General features: G+C 33.5%; 1 protein-coding gene across 4 annotated transcripts in view; it reads right to left on the bottom strand.

The window, feature by feature from the left end:
• The window catches only part of LOC106873380 (serine-rich adhesin for platelets), a 178690-nt gene that overhangs the window by 117647 nt on the left and 39243 nt on the right, over positions 1-21800 (bottom strand). Inside the window, exon 3 of one of the 4 annotated variants that reach the window (XM_052969284.1) lies at positions 2915-3003. The exons of 2 other annotated variants lie outside the window; for them this stretch is intronic. The gene's annotated coding sequence lies outside the window, so the exon portion shown is untranslated. Of the gene's footprint in view, positions 1-2914; positions 3004-12176; positions 12329-21800 lie in introns of those variants that run through there. One more of the 4 variants, XM_052969285.1, reaches the window with a different exon arrangement.

Raw genomic sequence — 21800 nt, 5'->3', positions numbered from 1 at the left:
AAATCATGAAAATGCAGAGTAACATACAAATGGAACTTATTGGCTTAAAAACAAATTCATTATTGGAAATGAAATTTAAGGAGCTGCCCTCTGTTCCAACTACAATCCATGTGATTAATTTCTGGCAATTGTAACCCTAAAAACACATTTTTTTAAAAACTTTAAAAAAAAAAAAAGAAAGAAATATATTTGCCCAGAGTTAGACTTTTTTTTTTTTTTTTTTTTTTTTTTTCCAGAATGACACACAGATGTGAACAAACATTACAATCCATGAAATAGATTTTAGAATTGGTGTGGGGAAGAAAAAGAAGAAAAAAAACATAATCGACTAATTAAAGTTTGAAGAATTCACAGCTGCTTTCAAGGAACAAATTTTAGTTCCAAACATAAAAACCCTTGGAAAAATTATTTCCTTAGTATTCTGATAGGTAATCTAGTATATTTGGGTTATTTAAAAAGAAAACATACCTATTTAGCCGTTACACTATTTCAAACCTGTAAATGGAGTAGGGGAATTTGATGTACTTTTATTTTAATGATTTAGTGTGAAACCAAACTAAACAAAATAAAAGAAATCAGTCTGAAAGGAAAATATGAAAAAGGAACAGACTGGATGTACAAACAAACTACAAGATCGCTGAGTGAGTCGAGTTAATGCATACCTTTACCAAAGCAGAGACAAGGATGCATTTGAAACAATAACCTTTAAATCATATGACCAACAATATTCAATAATTACATTTCAATAAAATTTATGAGAGAGATATAGGGGTGGGGGATAGAAAGATTGTGTGTGTGTGTTGTTGTTGCTGATGCTGCAAAGATGAAGAACCAAGTCATGGCCTGAAGAAAACTTCTCTGATCTGACCGGTAATTATCACATGCATGTGCACAGAGCAATACTGATTACTGTGGAACCAAATAATATGAGTCTCAATTATTATGCAGTTGGTAGTGTATCACCAGAATTTGACTATTGCATATAAGAATTTACTATTGAATACAGTATGTATAAGGAATGAAAAATAATACAGTATTTCTTCAGTTCTTTTTCTTTTACCTCCCACGGAGTTGTTCTTTGGTACATTTGCATCATCATTGTTTTAATGACCACTTTTCCAAGCTTGTATGGGTTGGATGGAGTTTATTGAGGCAGATTTTTCAGTGACCAGATGGCCTTCCTGTTTCCAAACAAGGTAATATTTCCACCATGGCAAGACATGATTTCAGAGAAGACAGAAAATTAATGACAATGCTTCTACAATAGAGAACTCATTTGTAACTATCTCATGATGTTGAAACACACACACACACACACACACACAGAGGCTTCTATCAGTTTGTCTATCAAATCCACTCACATTTTGGTTGGCCCAGGGCTATAATAGAAGACACTTGCCCAAGGTGCCAGGGAGTGGAACTGAACCTAAAACCATGTGTTTGGGTGACAAACTTCTTAACCACAAAACCATACCTGCATATACTTTCTATTTTGGGTAACTAAATTACTTCAATTTCTTCAGATCACACAATTCAGACAAAAACTCAGAATTGAATTTCTAGCAGGTTTCTTTGATCAAACGAAAATCATGGAAATATAAGCTAGCGATATAATGTATTTACCAAACTTGCCAAAGAATACACCCAAATCTTGCTTTCCAATCACTTTATTAACTTATTTTAATATAAAGCAACTAAAAAAATTTTTTTTTTTTTTTTTAAAAAAGGCCTTATATGGTTCTGAGTTCAGGCCCATTATGTAGCATTTTGGGTAAGTTTCTTCTATTATAGCCTCAAACTAACCAAAGCCTTGTGAGTGGATTTGGTAGATGGAAATTTTTAAATGCTGGTCGTGTGTGGGTGTGTGTCTTTGTGCTGTGTTTTCCCCACCACCACTGCTTGACAATCGGTGTTGGTTTATGTTTCCATAACCTAACAGTTCAACAGTGAGACCAATAAAACAAGTATAAGGCTTACAAAATAAATACTGGGGTTGATCTGTTCAATTTCACTTTTTAAAGAGGTGCCCCAGCATGGCCACAGTCCAATGACTGAAACAAGTATAAAAGATAATTCTAAATCCTTAAAGCAACATACTCAGCAGAGAGTGGCTGTGTGGTTAAGAAGCTTCCTTCCCAACCATGCAATCCTGGATTCTGTCCCACTGCATGGCACCTTGGGTAAGTATCTTCTACTATAGCCCCCAGGCCAACCAAAGCCTTGTAAGTGTATTTGGTAGATGGAAACTGAAAAAGCTCATCACATGTATGTATAAGTGTGTGTACCTCTTGTCTTGACATTACGTGATGGTTGTAAACGGGCATCATCATCATCATTATCACACAAGTGAGGTTGTTTGTTTCCAGTCTTCAAGGAAAAACATATTTAGATATGGGAAAACAAGGTATGGATTGGTGATAGAGTGGGCATCGGCCACAGAAAATTTGTTTTAACAAATTCCGTCTGACCCAGGCAAGCATGGAAAAGTGGACACTAAATGATGAAAATGATGATGAATGATCAATGCCGGCTACACGATAAAATCATTGATGCCTCAGAGGAATATCACATCACTGTTAGGGGTATTTGGGGTGGGGTTACTGTAAAACCGACATGGTCTGTTACTTTGGTCTTAAATCTGCCCATGCATCAAGAGAAAAGAAAATTCAAAGAACTCTAGTGGATTCTCACTTGCTTCATTCTATGAAGACAAAAGCCTTGAAGTGATGCTCCAATAAAAGAGTCAAAAGATTACAGAAAATTAATTCCTACAGAAGAATATTAGCATTTTCTTTTCTTTTTAAAAAAAAAAAACAACCAATGATGTAACATTTCTCAGTGGAACAAGGGAAGGGTGGGGGTTATCAACTTTATGCAAAAGGTATGAAAAGCTTGAGAGAGTTAAGTAGCTTACCAAATGATCCAGAAACTGGAAGGAATCACTCAGACTCGGACCCTATTCTCCAGTGATTTCGAGCACTAAGTATTGCATTATCAACAACACTACAGTAGTGCAAAGAAAGAAAAAACTATAATAAGAATTTGATTCAAGAAGAATATTTCGAGAAAAAATCTGTAATTACATAATAGGTTTTATTTTTAATATATTTAGAAAAGTGGTTAAAAAATTACTACTACTATTATTACTATTATTAGAAATTTTACAAGTTGCCAAATAAAACTTTTCATTCGGGGAACTACATACAACACAATGAAGATATGCTGACATTCAATACATGTGCTGTAATATCGTCATATGAACAATATTATAAACTAGAATGGAGTTGGAACACTACTAAAAGAGAAAATCAACCAAGGATGCCAACAGACAGGGGTGTGTGTGTGTGTGTGTGTAAGATTGTATCTGACTTAACTCGTTTGATAACAACCCACCTGGGACCACCCCTGGTTCTGTGGTACAAATTTCCAATTTGAAAGTGATCTAAAAACAGTTTGTCAAAATTCAATCTCATGTTAATTTATGTTTCAAATACCAGTTTCCTGTTCGATCTTATATGACAGTTATCTCACAAAATTTTCGTTGTTTTCGAAAGTAATTAAAACAGAAGCAGGATATGTCAACAGAAATATGGTAACAAAAGGGTTAAGATTGTCATTGTTAAAAGAAAGGTAAAAAAAAAAAAAGAAAAAAAAACATTCCTTGAGGACTGTGTGTAATTATGTAAGAAATTATCATGCCCTTGGGATTGATCAACTAAATATCGGTAATATAATGTGACAGAAAAAAAAAATTGACTACCTTCACTGATTCCTTTGTAGAAGTTATGAGTGGCAGAATTGATCAGAATTATGGAAAAGTTTACTGGAGTTATTTGATTATATATCCCCTTATGTAAAGAGTTCAAATCATGCTGGATGAGCTTTGTTTTCATCCTTCTGTGAGGGTCAATAAAATACCAGTCAAGAGATCAAGTCAATTTAACCACCTGCATCCCACCTCAAAATTAGTGACTTTATGCCAAAGCTGAGAATCATCATCATCATTATTTGATTTCCAAATTCTATACTGTCATAGGTTGAATCCTAATTTTTGCTACCATCTTCATCATTAACCACAAATTTAATATATTTTGTTGTATTGAGAGGGTGGGGTCATTTTGCCAATAATAAGCACACACACACACACACAGGTTCTATTTCATTTCTTTATTTTTATTTGTCAATTGGTTAACCATTTAACCTATTAACTACTCAATAGCTTGATTAATCATTTGTTTGGTCAATCAATCAGCTATATTTGTTAGAGTCCTTTCATCACTATTCACAATGTCAGTGATGCAGTTACGAATGGTAACAAAACGACTTGGACAAACTTAGGTGGTTGAGTGACTGAATGATTAATCAAACAATCAATTAGTTAATTGGTTAAATGGTTAACAAAACGACAAATAAAATAAAGAAGCAAAACAGAACCTGTGTGTGTGTGAGTGTGTTTGTTGATAGAATGACCCTCCTGAGATGCAAAAAAAATATGTTTCAACACATGAGTTCACATCAAGAATTTTGCAAACCAAATACACAAAGCAAAATAATATATTATTTTCCTCGCAATCATATAAACACTTGTGTGTATTTTACATTCCATAACAGACTACTATAGCAATAAAAACAAATTTCAATAAAATTACTGTTTCACAACAATCTAGCATGTTTTTTTTTTTAATCCCTAGAGTTAAATTTGGTCATAGCATATATTTTGTTTGAAGAATAGGAAGCAAGTCTAAATAGAAAATAGCAATTTAGTAACATACTATATAACTATATTTTAAGGTTTTACTCCAACAGCAGAAGGGAGAGATAGAAGTGACCATTTGATCATTTTTGCTTTGCAAAGGTTATTGCAAAAACATGTATGCATAAACACACATACATCACAAACAGACCACACATAGACACACACACACACACACTTCCAATCACATTCCCTGCAGATCTGCAATGCAACAAAATAATATAGAGTATCACTATGTCTGTATTCACTGAATAAAAATTTTCACTAGATTTACTTTCGTAAGTTATTGTATTAGCAAAGGTACTTTAATCTAACTCAAGGCTTCATACCATATTGGGCAAAAATCAATTAGTTTAAGCTACTATTATTCCAAAGCCTCAATACACTGACTAATAATCTATTGATTGATCTGTCCCAAAATGTATGGGAATGTCTATTTTCAGAAATATCCAATCCATCCTGGCATGGTAAAATAAGAAATAACAAAATAAAAACCTTGAGAGTGAAATCTGGCAGTATGTACGTATGCGTTTGTATATATGTCTCTCTATGTCTGTGTCAGCATTTTAGTTTACGGAGGCTGCGTTCCTTTGTGATAAACAGTAACCAAACATTTTGGTAAATAAAAGTTGTTAAAATAAATACCAGACTGAAATCAAGTACCGGGGCCAATATGATCAACTAAGACCTTTGAAAGTGAAACCCCAAGATGGCTGCAGTCTAGTAACTGAAACCAATGGAAGAGTAAATGAGTATATAAATTATACAGCTATAATTTAACACTGAATGAAATAATAATAATAACCCTTTCTACTGAAGGCATAAGGTCCTGAAATTTTGGGGGAGGGTGCTAGTCAATTACATCGACCCCAGTGTTTCACTGGTACTTAATTTATTGACCCTTAAAAGGATGAAAGGCAAAGTCAACCTAAGCAGAATTTGAACTCAGGACATAGCAATAATAATTCTCTCAAATTTTGGAACAAGGCCAGCAAATTTTAGGGGAGGGTGTTTGTCGATTTCATCAAATTTGACTGTTACTCTGTTTTATTGATCGTAACAAGACAAAGTTTTACCTTGGTGACGTCTGAACTCAGAACAAAGAGTTGGAAGAAATGCTAAGCATTTTGTCTGGCATAGCAACACTTCTGCAGTTTGCCGCCTTAATAAATAAAAATACCAATTAATTTATGCACAACAACTAAATAAGACAAAGTCTTAGTACGGTTAAACAGCTGAAGTACTCATCACGTTGTGCAGTTCTTGAATGTGTTGAGTGGGATTCCCAAACAATATTCCAATACTCTCCTGGCTTTTATCTATCTGACCGAACATAAGCACAGCTTTGTGCAAGCTAATAGAGAACTACACATGCTTACTTAGCTGCAAAAATGATAAATTATTAGATTTACAAAAAAAAAATAACTCAACTATAAAAAGAAAAACTTGGTATATAAGCCAAGGGAGCCCCATGTGAATGCTCAACCTGCTAGAAATAGCAGTCAGTTCTTCCTCAAACCATGCTAAAAAAAAAAAGAGAATGGTACTAACAATGTAGCTGTGTGGATCACACACACACACACACACACACACACACACACACACACACACACACACACACAAGAAGTGAATGCTCTCAACCATAGATCTAATCTGGAGTTAAAATAATGCAAAACAACCAAAAAGCTATTAAATTTATGGTTACAATCCTTTCTGTTTTTGGCACAAGGTCTGAAATTTTGAGTGAGGGGTTAGTCAATTACATCAACCCCAGTGCTTAACTGGCTTTAATTTCATCAACCCAAAAGGACGAAAATCAAAGTCAACCTTGGCAGAATTTGATCTCAGAATGCAAAAACAGATGAAATGCCACTAAGTATTTTGTCTGGCATGCTAACGATTCTGCCAGCTTGCTGCCTTAAATTCATGGTAATAATAAAACTACAAAACCAAGAGAGCTAAGTATGCTTGAATAGATGTTGTTACATCTGCAAAAAGTTAATTCAGTTAATCCACAAAAAGGAATTGCAGAATATTGCTTAGTCAATGGCCATTATTGGAACAATACTGAACATTAACCCTGCTCCTCCCCCATTGCTAAAATGTCTGTTCCATAGGATCACAATAATAAAACTGAATGGTGGTGTATCATCAACGGTTAATAAAAACAAAGTTAATATAAAAAGTAATAAAACTATAACAAAAGAAGAAAAAAAAGACATCATAATAATAAATAATGCCAGGCAGGGCAAACAACTGGAACCATACTTGGAAGAAAATCTCATTTGGCAAGTGTCTGGTAACCAAGTACTTGACATAACAATCAGAATCAATGAGAACTTGTCATGTGCTTCCACTTAGACAGTTATAACCTGCAGCAATAGGAGTTAAGGTCAGGTAAGAATAGTAGTCAAGATAATGGAACCAAAAGACAGAACCTTGGCAATGAAAGTCAAAAACAGGCTGATGAACAAAGGCAGCTCTCCAAGCATAATGCCATGTATTAATTTTTTCTCAATGTTCCAACTTCATTATGAAATAAATGCTATTTACTTCAATTTGTCAAATTGCTAAATTTAGACAATCTTCTTAAATGCATTCTATAATTTTCACTTACACTGTTATTTCCAATAATCTAAAGTTAAAACATTTCATCAATGCCATGTCAATTTTTACATAGATTACTGGATTATCTCCATGGATCATAATCTTACCATTTGTAAGGACTGGGCATTCTCCAACATCAACTTCCTTCAAAGTTTAAAATGAGATATCAAACAGACCATGCTAAACCCATTCATCCCTAATTTTCTACATCCTAAGGCCTCACCACGCATATTGCACAGATAAACCTCAATCTCTTATGCAGTCTTCTTTTCTGAACAAAGAGAAACTCTTTGTAGTCATCAGAGAGCTTCAAACTACCTCAAATCCTATCCACTGTGCTAGTTAGCACTCTTGTACTTTTAGTACTATCGACATTGTATTATTTAAATCAGTCCTGCCACTTTCTATATTAGCATCAAGTAAAAATGTTTTACAAACTACATCAGAAATTATTAGGTCAAGTATTTTATTTTTGTTGTCATAGTCTACCATTAATGTTTTCCTCTCTCTCTTTTTTTTATTTTGTAGATAGCTAGGTTGAAGTAAGTAGATTAATCTACTCTCATTTAAATACGACTATAGAAAATTTTTTTAACAACACCAACTCTGATAACAAACCCAGACCTTCTCAAGCAATAAATTAACAATTACATCATGGAAAGTCATTTTAGCCATTTGACAACACACAAAAGCTATTACATTCATTAAAAAGCTTTTTTCATGTCCTAATTACACAATCTAATATGAAATGTAAAAAAGTTTCTGCGTGCTTCTGTGTCCCGATCACTAACTAGACAGACAGAAAGATAACTAACAATAGAATTTTGTCAGTGTTCATGTTGCATATGAGTGCAATAAAACTTCATCATAGACTGTACTATTAAGAAACTAGCTGACATACCCGGTGACTCCTGGGAAAGCGGAGCTTATCCCTTGGGTCCATTCTCATAATTGTTTCGCTAATCCAATAACAACAATACAAAGTATGTAGCCCTTAAAATGTTTTTTGTGCATTTACAGAGAATACAGAACTGTCTTACACAGGATCTTGTTTTTAGGAATTCCCAATAAGTTATGAATACCCAAATTGTGAAGTCAGTTATGTAATAACATGAAATTAGTTACTCAATAGTAAGAATTCAAATAAAGTAGCCCCAAAAAGGGTTTTCATGCATTCCCAGAGTATGTAGAACATAGGAGGAAATACTAATAAGGTATATACACTAAAATCGTGAAGCATGTTACATAATAACAGCCTAATCAAATATGAGAAAATAACAATTCTTGAATGGTTAAAATAGTTCTTCCATGATGAAACTGTTTCAACTACAACACACAGTCCCAGATCAAGTCATCCGTCAAACAACTGCAACTGTGAAATTCTAATCAGTTTATCAGATAAAATTTATCATGATTGTAACACTGAAATTATGCATTTAAAGGTACAAAAGTCAACTAAACAAAGTACCTTCATTTTATAAAAATAAAAAATAAAGAACAGCCTTTACAATTAATTATACCGATTAATAAGTATATGTGAAAGTTGTAATGGGTGCTGTCTAAAGAATTGAGCAGTTGTAGATAGTACAATCTGTGGCGAATAACCTTAACTGATAATTTCCAAAAGTAGATGTGTTACGTAACACAACAAACAGAAAAGAAAAACTGTATAACAGGTATGTGATCAAAGGGATAAACTCAAATCCTCCCAAGAGCAAACCTGTGATAGACTGGCTTCCAACAGCACTTAAAAAACTGGGATATGCTCCAATGTGTCTCAACATCTGATCATAAATATTAGTAATGAGAGATAGGTAGATAGATAGACAGATAGATAGATAGAGAGAGAGAGAGAGACTGTGTGTGGCGGGGTAGCAGAAACCTATGTATAAATTTCTATGTGTAATGGAAATATAATTTTCAAAAATACAGTTATAAACACCATTTCCCTAATGTCTAAATGGCATGTTTGGCCAAAATTTAACTTTATGAATATAGTACCTTCCTATTTTTTTGTGAACATAAAAGACATAACCAAAATTGAGAGAGGAGGGGGAGCATGCATGCACGTGTGTGTGTGTGTGTGTGTGTGTGTGTGTGTGTGTGTGTGTGCGCGCGCGCATACTTATGCATACATTCATGATCTTACATGCAAGTAACATTTTCAAAGGAGTGTATCTAGTTTTTAATATTGTGAAGACTGATGCTATCTAATTAGATGCAAAATTTGAGAGACCAATCAGTAAAAATTTCCATGAGAATCAGCTACATCACAACAAAGGAATATAATTTTGTTCAAGAATAGATCTTTCTGAAAAGATTGGGGGGAGGGACTGAATTTGAAACAGTCACATATGTAATATTTCCTCCCTATTTAACAAACTTATTGGTTTGTAATGACAATAACAACACACAAGGAAACAATGATTTCTGACAAACACAGGATATGTAAGAGAAAGCAAATAAAAATGCATGACAGAACTCATGCCTTTCTCTCGAACATCAGCAAAGCGAATGGAATGAAATAACTACAACTGGGAAGTGAAACAGCAACAACATATTGTGAGCTTCCTCCAAATAATACTTGAGACATACACACATGAAAATATCAATAAAAGATCACTTGAACAATTTTTAAAATATTATATATTAAACCTCAAAATAAAAAAAGTAAATGACATACATATACATACACACACTAATATATATATATATATATATATATATATATATATGGTAAATAATAAAAATTAAAGAGAAAAGTTCAGTGCTATTATGAGCGTTTCAAATGTGTGCATGCACTTATTCATAGTCATCTACTCTTCTGCTTTTAAACAATATACTCATAATAAACCAATAAAGTCTTTGACAATAAGACAATTTTTCTTTTAAATCAACTCCATAAAGAAAATATTGTTTCTCCAATGCAGGAGACAATAAAAAGCAATAACAACAAAAACCTATGTTATTATTTTCCACAAAATCTAAAATGAAGAAACACAGCAGCCTATTATTCCAACAGCACTGTATTTCATTTGATATTATCTGTCTATCCACTACAAGACAAAACAAATAAGAAGAAAAAGAGGGGGGGAAAAAAATATCTATTTCAGTTGAATAGCAGGAAATCCTACAGCTTGCTCAGTATCAGGTCACAGTGACAATTCAACTGTATTGCGCAACAGCTATTTAGTATTTCTGCTATACCTGTTTTTCCAACCTCCTACTCCACACAAAAATACAAAACAGATCGTTTTCTTTTATCTTTTCTTTCTTTCTTTCTTTCTCTTTTTTTTTTAATCTTGAAGCTATAGGTCATCAATACTTTAAGGAACCAGAAGACTACAATTGGTAATATTTATAAACAAAAAATATTTATATACACATATATATGCTAGACATAAATTATTTCTTTTTTAACTGTAGATATAAAGAATTTTTTTTTCTTCTTTTTTTTTTCTGTCTGCAGAAAATATAAAATCACTAGTTTAATCAGATGTACATAAAAGAAGCTCTGGTCGGTTTTATATACCTTATCTTAGTAATATAAAATTTTCCTTGTTCTGCATGTGTGTGAGAGATGATCACACACACATACATGCATGTGCACACACATGTATTCACATACACAAACACATGCATACACATAGGTAATGTGCATGTTATATTTGATTTATATTTTGTAGAATTAAAATTAATGCAGGCAGCTAAACTCAGATGAAACATTACAGCGTCAACTGCAATATCTCAACAAATCTGAAATAAAAATTTACCATGGTCAACTGCCCCCTCCCCACCTTTGTTTAATTTTTTTTTCTTTGTCATGGCAAAGAACATATTCTGGGGCTCATCATTAAAAAAAAAAAGAAACGCAGAAAACTCACACTATCCTACACAAAAGTATATTTTGTGTTCAATAATCTTAAGATAGCAATTAATACATTTCAGTAGGCCTAAAGAACATGTGACAATTTCTAAGCATTATGTAAGAAATTAACTATTTGTTAGTTAATTTCTCTTAATACAAATTAAATAAAATATCCCTAATGAATGTTTCTAAGGCTCTATCCTATTTCTAATGCAAACCATATCAACTATTCTTATTTCTTTATTGCCCACAAGAGGCTAAACATAGAGGGGACAAACAAGGACAGACAAAGGTATTAAGTCGATTATATCGACCCCAGTGCGTAGCTGGTACTTAATTTATCGACCCCAGTGCGTAACTGGTACTTAATTTATCGACCCCGAAAGGATGAAAGGCTAAGTCGACCTCGGCGGAATTTGAACTCAGAACGTAGCAGCAAAGGAAATACCGCTAAGCATTTCGCCCAGCGTGCTAACGATTCTGCCAGCTTGCTGCTTCAACTATTCTACCAGTCAAATGGATCCAAATCCAGACAATATTCTTCTGTTCTAATGAATATATATATATAATTACTTGTTTAAATTTCAGAATATTTTTTTTTACCTAAATGTTAGTTTCTTTTGTTTTTGTTTATTTCATTACCCAAACTTTCAAAGCAGATTTTAAAATAACATTACCATATTTATGTTCTCTATAAAATATATTTCAAGAGTCTACAGGTTGAAAAACATCTCAAAGCCTTATAACTAGGTTATTCAGTTACCAACATGCCACCCAACAAACAAAATATATGTATCATATCTCACTGATGTACATTCAATCAACATGGATATTAAGCAGAAGCCATCTTTTGTACTCAAGAGAAGTGTCTATCATAAATTTGCTAGTTGAACATGACTGACAAGGTTATAAATATCAGTGGTAATAAAAAATGTAAAAGCCACTTACAATTATTAGTACATTGGTATGGTACTTGTAATTTTTACCCTCTAAATTTTAGTAATTTCCTAGTTTAGGTTTTCCATAAAGCTTGTACTGCACATAATATGTATATGGTACATTAAGGTAATTATATTTTAGCAATGTAAATGTGTGTGTGTGTGTGTGTGTGTGTGTGTGTGTGTGTGAGTGAGAGAGAGAGAGAGAGAGAGAGAGAGAGCAACTACTGTGATTAGTCCACTTAAGAACACTGTCCAAATTGTTGGATAGTCACATGACAGTGGTACAAAAGTATACAAGTAACTGGATACACTAAACATATATTTTTCTATTGTGGCAATGGTTATGTCTCTCAAAGCATTTATTATGTAAGTATCAAATACAATTGTGTGTGTGCATGCATGTGTACACACACAGACAATTTTTGTGTGTCCACTTTCCATGCTGTCATGGTTTTAGTCAGTTCGTACTCGAAATTAATGTTCTCTCAAACATTTTAACATGGTTTCTGCAGCTGGATGACCTTCCTAAAATTGATCGCTTTACAGAATGTATTGACATCAACACTAGAGAAGGAGTCATTTCCTTGACAAGACAAAACTAAAGGGTCTGTCAGCCCTTAAATGCTTCTGCTCATTTATGTACCACTTTAGAGGGTGCACTGGGTGCATTTTGTCAAAGTAGCAACACCCTGCAAGACAAAAGAGATCTCTTACTGATCTACAATGTTTTCATTCGTTCAGGGCACCATAACTAACAAGGGTGAAATGGAAAGAGGCTGACTGCAGAAGATGAACTAGGGGAAGAGAGAGAAAGAGAAGAGAGTGAAAGAAGACAAGCAGAGTGAGTGAGGTGATGGTGTTAAACAAGAAGGAGAAAGGGAAAACATGAAATGGGAGCCAATCTGAATATAGAATGATGTAGAAAGAACACAAGTTAACAATGCACTCTGCTGCCACGGGGAAATGCACAAAGAGGAAAAATCGAAACAAACATCCCTTTTCCAATATTATAAAGCAAAACAATTATTACGCTGATATAAGTCAATAAACTCATAAAATATAAAATTGCATCCAATTCACGTATTTCTTTTCTGTATTTACAAGGACTTTCAGAAGCTATTATTTTATATCTTTATAATGTTCACTTTCCCATGCCTGCATGGATCACACAGAATTTGTTGAGGCAGATTTTCTAAGGCTGGATGCCCTTCCTGTCACCAATCCTTGCTAGTTTCCAAGTAATGTAATTACTTCTTCTTGGCCAAACATATTTTCATGGAAGACTGGATATAAAGGACACCATTTGCATGACAATGACATAATTCCCCTTCACTTCTTTTAGTTACCATTTACCAAATCCACCCACAAATCTTTAATTGGCTTGAGGCTATAGTGCAAGAGGCTATAGCCCAAGGTGCCATGCAGTGGGATAGAACATTTTACATATATTTATACACTGGAATATTACTATATTTTTGTGGCACACACTTCTTGCAGTAATCAGATGTTCCTGATTATGTGTATGTATGTGTGTGCACATACACAAGCACACAAGAACTTGCATGTGCGTACCTGTGTTTGTTACAGCTGCAATTGCTTGAAAGAAAGTTCAGAGAGCAGTGTTATCAGTTCTTCCAGTCAACAAATTTGGGCACTTCACACCTTCAAAACCAAGTGAAATAAGTGATCAGTAAGAATAATCCAGATGAAAATACAATGCCTCAAATAACATATACATCCAATCTATAGAAGCATGGGAAAACACCATATAATAAACAAATGAAAGAAAGCAGGGTGGTTAAACTTTAAAGATCTATAATGTAGATCAAAAGTTGACCATTTTCTGAGTAATGTTTTCTGGTTATCTATTGCTTTTCCCCAGCTAGGCATGTAACATGAGAGCATTCCTGGGTTTGAAACATTATAAATGACTAGGTGAGCTGACGATGCACAGAATCAAAGGTGCTCAACAAGATTTCTACTTGGCCTTTTACACGCATATATAAACAAGAATATTATTAACAGTGTCTGTAAAGTTTCAGCCAGCTAAGCTATTGTTGGACTGTGATGCTTTGAGGTTAACCTTGGCTTTAAATAGTCTCTATTGAGTTAAAATCTTCTTTGGGTGTGTGGGTTACAGTGGAGTGGTATTTAGGTTGTAGGGTGTGTTGTGGTAGATGGGTGTTTTAGAGAAGTTTTTATTGATTAAATTCGGAGTTGTGTTATTGTTTAGAATTTATTCATGCATGTAGAACTTTGTGAGCAGGTGTGTATGCTTAGGTGTGTCCTCTTCAGACCATGGGATTGTTTTTTAGTGGTTCACAAAATGGATGTAGGTAGATCTAGCATGTGCCAGTAGTTTTAGCTATTTCTAGTTTTATTGGAAATAAAACTTCTCCAAATCACTTCTCTACCACAACCCACCCAACAAACTAATTACCACTCCGCTCAAACCCATTTACCCAAGGAAGATTTTAACTCAACGAAGACTATATAAAACCAAGATTAACTTCAATCCATCACAGTCCTACAATGGCTTAGCTGACCAAAGCTCAAAGTCATTGTCAATAATATTCTTGTTTAGAAATAATAAATTTGTACTCTACAAAAGTATAAAGTAACCTATCAGTAAAATTGTTATTACTATAACTGAACATAAAAATAAACATTAATACACACGTTAATATATATATATATATATATAACCCTTTCACAGTGAATTAAATTTCATGGCTATTTCAGTAATGATGTTAAATATCTACCCAAAAATTAGAACTTGCATTTTCTGCAAATTATGTTGCCTCAATAAATTTGACATATCTCAACAAAAAATAGTTTCAAACATGACACTCCTCAACAGAATACAGCCTGGTATATAAAACTACTTTCTACAATAAGTGTTAATAAATAAACTACAATGTTAGTTAATCTACAAAAGTACTCCTTTGTTGGAGCATCTATATGGTTGCTGTAACTGCAACAAATACCAATCAAATCTCCTTCAAATCACACCCTACCATCTTAAAAACCGACACATTGGTTTTGAGTATACTGCGCGTGTGTGCACACACAAGCAAACAAACACAATGATTACAGTTAGAATGCCTTTAATCATAGGAGTGCTTGATCAAGGCAGACAGACTTGGGGCAAAACAACATAATAAAAAACAACAATATTAGTATACATGACAAAATCTATAATGACAAAGTAATTTCAGAATAAAACTAGTGCCAACTTGTCAATGATGCTTGCAGCAATACATAAAAGTTCAGAGACAGCAAGAGAAAATGGAAAGAAACAAATATTCAGAATGTGTATGAGAAATGGCAACACCCTCGTTGGAAAATGGATTGGTCCAATATATTTGCTTTAACAATCAACTTTGCAGTATCTTGCAACAATTCATATAAATATTTACTTTTTCTTTTTACTCAGAAAATTGCCAATAATTCAACAACGCAAACAATTATCAAACGTTTTTCACTTGTTAAGAGTCTAGTTCTCTAACGATACTATTCAAAAACACATTGCTTCTCCATGGAAAATAGTTTATATTATGAAATATTCATAATGATAATTAGAACTAAGGCAGACAATGGTTCATTTAGCATTCTGCACCTAAACCATTTGGCAGAAGTGGATGTGACACAAAAGAGTAGATTCACTAAATTTACAAAACTACCTATGAAAAATTCTTGTTAATGATAATTTTAATATCAATACTATATACTAACATAATAAATTGGAAATAAAACTGCAGTGCTTAGCAGTGGCATGGGATAGAAGGAATTGGAAATTAAACTGCAGTGTTTGGTGGAATGTGGTGGGGATGAAATATACAAAATAATAAAATTGTATGTATGCACACAAACTTGAAATAAAATAGTATTGGGCATGATCCAACAAAAATTAATGTTTTATAAGTAATTTCCATATACAATATCTATCTGTTTATCAACCACAATTTCAAATTAATATCTATTTTTCCATTTAGTAATTATAAACATCTGCATTGCTTTTTGCAGTTGAGATGCGCTTGAATAAATTATATAATTAAGACTTAGAAATGGTATCCACACAATAAATATAGTTGTCGGTAACAGTCACAGGCTGACTAAACCAACGAGGTACCGACTATGGTATCATCACTTTGTATCCAGTATTGTGACCCGTCAAAAGACAATTTTCAAAACCCTAGTTCAGGTACTGTTGTACCTCCAAGCAGCCTTCATTTCATATCTCAGTAGTCATTTTATTTCAACAATGCACTTTGTTTGCCTTGCTTCAATTTTCTTAACTTAGAAATAGGTGTCAAAAGGTGATGAATAGTAACTGATAGGTTTGTGTTCAAATATTAAATTTTACTAAACAGTAATTTGTATATATACAATTGGGTTGGCAAGAAAGTAATTTCGTTTATTGCAAATAGAGTTACGATTTTTTTTAATGACTATTGTCAATGTTATGATTTTTTTTCCTTTTGACATTTGATAGCCGTTACTTTTAGCTTACTTTACAAGCAAATTACACGTAATTTTGTTTACAGCTGTTAGTTCAGTGTCAATTTTAACATGGAGTGCAAAAATGAACATTTTCGCCATATTTTACCTTTTAATTTCCATAAAGCCAAGAAAGTTGTTGAGGCTCACAAAGAGATATATGAAGTTTATGGTGTTGGTTGCTTAACAGAACACACGTCAATTTCGTGACATTACAAAGATGTTGTGTATTTTGAGCTGCTTCCAGGGAACCAAATGATCAATTCAGATGTTTACTGTCAACAACTAAGGAAACTGGAGAAAGCAATCAAAGAAAAGCAGCCAGAATTGGCAAATCATAAAGGATTGTATTCCACCATGACTACACTACACCACACATGTATTTGCTAACTCATGAAAAATTATCGGAGCTTGGTTGGGAAGTGATGTCACATCCACCATATAGCCCTGACCCTACACCAACAGATTACCATTTATTTCGAAGTTTGCAAAATTCTTTGAATGGTAAATCTTTCAAAAATGATGATGACTTGAAATCGCACTTGCTTCAGTTTTTGGCTGATAAGGACCAGAAGTTCTATGAGCGTGGAATCATGAAGTTGCCAGAAAGATGGCAGAATGTCGGCGAACAAAATAGAAAATATATAATTGATTGAAGTTCATTCTTTGTATTAAAAAAAAAATGACTTTTATTTCACACTAAAAAACCGAAATTACTTTCTTGCCAAACCAATAGCTCAATATAATAAACCAATAATGGAAAAGATATTCAGCCATAAAAGAAATCTATGTACTACCTAAATTTCTTGCCAATCTCTATGCACACAAAAACAAAAAAATATATATATATAATAGAATAAAATAAAACTACTGCTGAATAGATAGTTAGAAGCTGCTCTAAAATGAAGTGCTATGATTGACTAAACCCTTTATGGTGGTGCCATAGCATGGCCACACCCAAGTGACTGAAACAATTAAAGGAATAAAAGAACAGCAGAATTTATAGCAGTGCTAAACTGATTTCTTTGATATTAAACACTAGTACGTTTGCCTTGCAATAGAAAAAACATAGTCTATGGTTAGTATAGTATACATACACATATTTTCCATGTTGGCATGGGTTGTCCTGACCAACCCATGCCAGCATGGAAAGCGGACGTTAAATGATGATGATATACATATATATAATTGTATTTGACAAATAACTCTACTCATTTTTACATGTATTTTCTGGACTGAAAGGTGAGGGCGTGGGAAGCAGTTCAAAAAATTAACTCAACACTACTAGATCATTTTTGGTTAGTGTGTACACATTAAAAGCAAAAACAAAAAAAATTTAACACACAAGTTGAGCTTGGAGTATAATGCAGAAATTTAACTGACAATAATTCAAGATGATTTACTCTTTCGACTAGTTTTCTGACACTTTCATACTGAATGTCATTAGTAATTGCACACAATACTGTACTGTACTTCACTTTCATTGTATGACAACCAATCAGAAATGGAGAAACTGAGAGAAAGCAATCTGTTGTTCACAACCTATGATTTGAAACCTCTAATAAAGAAAAAAGAAGCTGTCATGTTTTGAATGAAGTAAAAGCAACAAGTTCCAACTTAGATGCAATACACAGAAAGCCTCATCAAAAATGATTTTCAAGTAAAAGCACTTTTTCTCACAATAATTTTTCTCTCTCGGTTTTTTTAGTTTTTTTTTTTTCTGTCTCTCTAATGGTTAATATTCTTGTCTATGACAATGATTTTCCTGTGTAAATCAGGAGGCCAAAAAAAAACAAAAAAACACTAATATATTCTATCAAAACTGGAAGATTAAAGTACTTAGTGAGATGCCAACAATTGATGAAAACTATGAGAATTACAACTTACAAACAGGTGTGTCTGGAAATATTTGGTTGATTAATGAAGATTCTTTAATTCAGACTTTTGATGTTTCTAATTAAAACAATCATCAAAAAACGGATGTTTATTTATATTGCTTACATCTTCAAAAACATAAATAAACTACATAATAGTCAAAAGTAGTGACAGACTAACAGAAAATTAAGAGAGAGCCTACTATAAAGTAGTAGATAAAAGAGTCACCACCAATTTCCTGGCTTGAAATTGTTTTCACATTGATGAAGAGACTAAGTGAAACAGCAATGCATTTCCTCACAGTTTAACATAAAAAAATATATAAACCAACAAGTGAGCTCTATGCAATTTCATGGCCCGCTAGAAATAGTAACCAAATCTCCCTCAAATCACACAGTACCATCTCAATGAAAAAGAAACATATTGAACAATAGTGTAGTACCTGATGTGTGGAGATGCAGGAGTTATTATTCTAAGATTATGGTTTCAATTCCTAGACTGGTGATACGTTGTGCTCTTGAGCAAAATACTTCATTTCATGTTGCTCCAGTCCACCCAGCTAGCAAAACTGAATAAGCCTGCAATGAGCTGGCAACTCATCCAGCAGGGAAGTATATAAGCCACAGAATCCAGAAAACTATCCTTATGAGCCTCTGGCTTGGAAAGGACCTTTGCTCCTCTTTATTTTATTATTTTTTTTTTTGGATAATCCCTGATACCCAAAACTTTTGTGGTCACAGCAGGAATTCCTTTGATCATGTCTGTTCGTTAAAGATTGTCCTATAAATAAATAACAACAGAAAACACTCAGCGAATGCAAATAATACTAGAGACAGTGAGCGCTCTCATGAAAAATATATAAAAAGCCAATAACAAAGATGATTTTCCCCCATTGCTTTTATGAATGATTCAACATGGCTCATATTTCACAGTAGGTAATTATTGTTGCTTCCTTAACCAACTAAAAGTTTTTTTTTTTTTTAAACTAATGATACGTGTTGTAAACCACTCAAACCAAATATCACAGCAAGTTGGTAATTGTATAATACACGAGTTAGCACTGAACATGACTAATCTGTTAAACATACATAACTAGCAGGAATTGATACCATCCTCCTTTGAGCACTGGACAATTTAATTAAACTTTATTAAAAAAAAAAAGAAGCAGCTTTTTCTTCTTTGGCAGACACAAACTTGCTCCTCAAACAAATACTCAGCTCTTTAAAAAAAATCTGATTTTGAAATGAAAATGAATAAATTAACTACAGGTAACCCGAAATTTGGATCAATAAGTAATGTTTGGTTAAGTCAGAAGTTGTTTTGCAAAAGAAACTGAATTGCAGTCTATAATGAACAATATGATGGATGGACACATGGATAACAAATATGAATTTATCCAATTTGACATTGTTGATTATTATTCTTCAATAAGTGGGGAACCTTTGAAAAAGCAATCAATTTGGCTAAAAGATACATTAATATTACACAAAGCAACTTGCAGATTGTTATGCATACAAGAAGATCCCTCCAATCTGATCGGTAGTTTTGATACTAATATGGAGAACTTTGAAGGGGACAAATTATATGATCTAGTAGGTTTATGGTGTTGGTTTATGTCTGTTGGGTAAGACAAACTGATGTCTTTGAATAGTGTGAGCTGTTATAAATATTAAGAAATTCAGCATAACTGTAATGGCAAATGCAAACCTTACAACTATAAACTTCACTTTTTGGATGTCAAGCTCAAAGTAAACCTGTACATCCACATTCATTTTAATCACTCACCAAATATCATTAAGAATGTATCAATAAGCATCAACAAAAGGATAAGTGCCATTATCCTCCAACAAAATAACCAAACAGACTTTGAGTACAACAGCAAGGCATTATGATATGGTCAATACAAAGAAAGAATGAAGTACAACAGTCATCTGGCCGTATAGCCTTTTTTGTTTATTTTCACTGTTTCGTGTTCCTGTCTTGTTTTCTGTCTGCCACTACATTCCTCCACGTTACAAATTTAATTTAAATTTAATTTGTGGTCTGTGGGAAGAGCCATTCTAACAATGTGCCCCACCCTAACTCTTCGAAACGCTTAGTTTTAGAATGGTGGCAGCTGATGAAGGAAATGTTCTCTATGTGGCCTGTGTGTTTTCTGTACTCCGTTTATCATTTTGTCCACGTTTTTTTGCAACGTCCTGTACCCAGATATGCATCTATATATACATGTAGATGTAGGTATGTACATATATGTACGTATATATATGCATATACTCATATATATATATATACACAAGTGAGTTGGCAAATGAAAGAAGGGCACTCAACCAATTTATTGGGAATTACATGTATAGATCAAAACAGTTTGATATATATATATATATATATATATATATATATATATATATATATATATATATATATATATATATATATACATGAGCACGCGCACACACATTCACAAATACATTATGTATGTACTTATAAAGAATTAAGAGGTTGGAAAATTCAAACTCAACATAGTGTAAGTATAAAAGAATCAGAAAAGGTGCAAAACATTTTCTTCTTCAACGATAGTCCAGAAGCACTACAGAATAATGGCAAAATTAGCATGTATTTAATGTGAATGGGAATGTACTGGTATTTTACTGCCGCACAAGTACCCAATATGCATTCAAAATGACTTGTAAATGGTCTTACATTGATAGAAATGGATATCTATCATTTGCCATGACACCTAAGACAGTACATGGAATGTAAATTTTGAAATAATAATTTAAGTACATAACTCTCAGAATTTATAGTATCATTATGCATCAAGCTGTGACCTATCGTCAGATGACTAGTGTGCGTGTGTGGGGGAGGGGTAATACACTGAAAAGAATTTAGTACTACAATGTACGTGTTTGCATGAGAGAAAGAGTAGGTGTGTGGATATCATCATCATCATCATCATCATCATCGTTTAACGTCCATCTTCCATGGTAGCATGGGTGGGACAATCCCACAAGAGCCAGCCTGGCCAAAGCCTGCACCAGACTTCTGTGACTGCTTTGGCAGGATTTTTATAGCTGGATGCCCTTCCTAACACTAACCACTCAGCAGAGTGGACTTAGTGCCTTTTACGTGGCACAAGCACAGGTGAGGTGAGTAGTGCCTTTTACGTGGCACAAGCACAGGTGAGGTGAGTAGTGCCTTTTACGTGGCACAAGCACAGGTGAGGTGAGTAGTGCCTTTTACGTGGCACAAGCACAGG

Source organism: Octopus bimaculoides, chromosome 7 (assembly GCF_001194135.2).
Source record: "Octopus bimaculoides isolate UCB-OBI-ISO-001 chromosome 7, ASM119413v2, whole genome shotgun sequence".
Classification (NCBI taxonomy): Eukaryota; Metazoa; Mollusca; class Cephalopoda; order Octopoda; family Octopodidae; genus Octopus; species Octopus bimaculoides.
The sequence above is the reverse complement of the archived record's forward strand: the minus strand, read 5'-3'. Positions and strand labels throughout refer to the sequence as shown.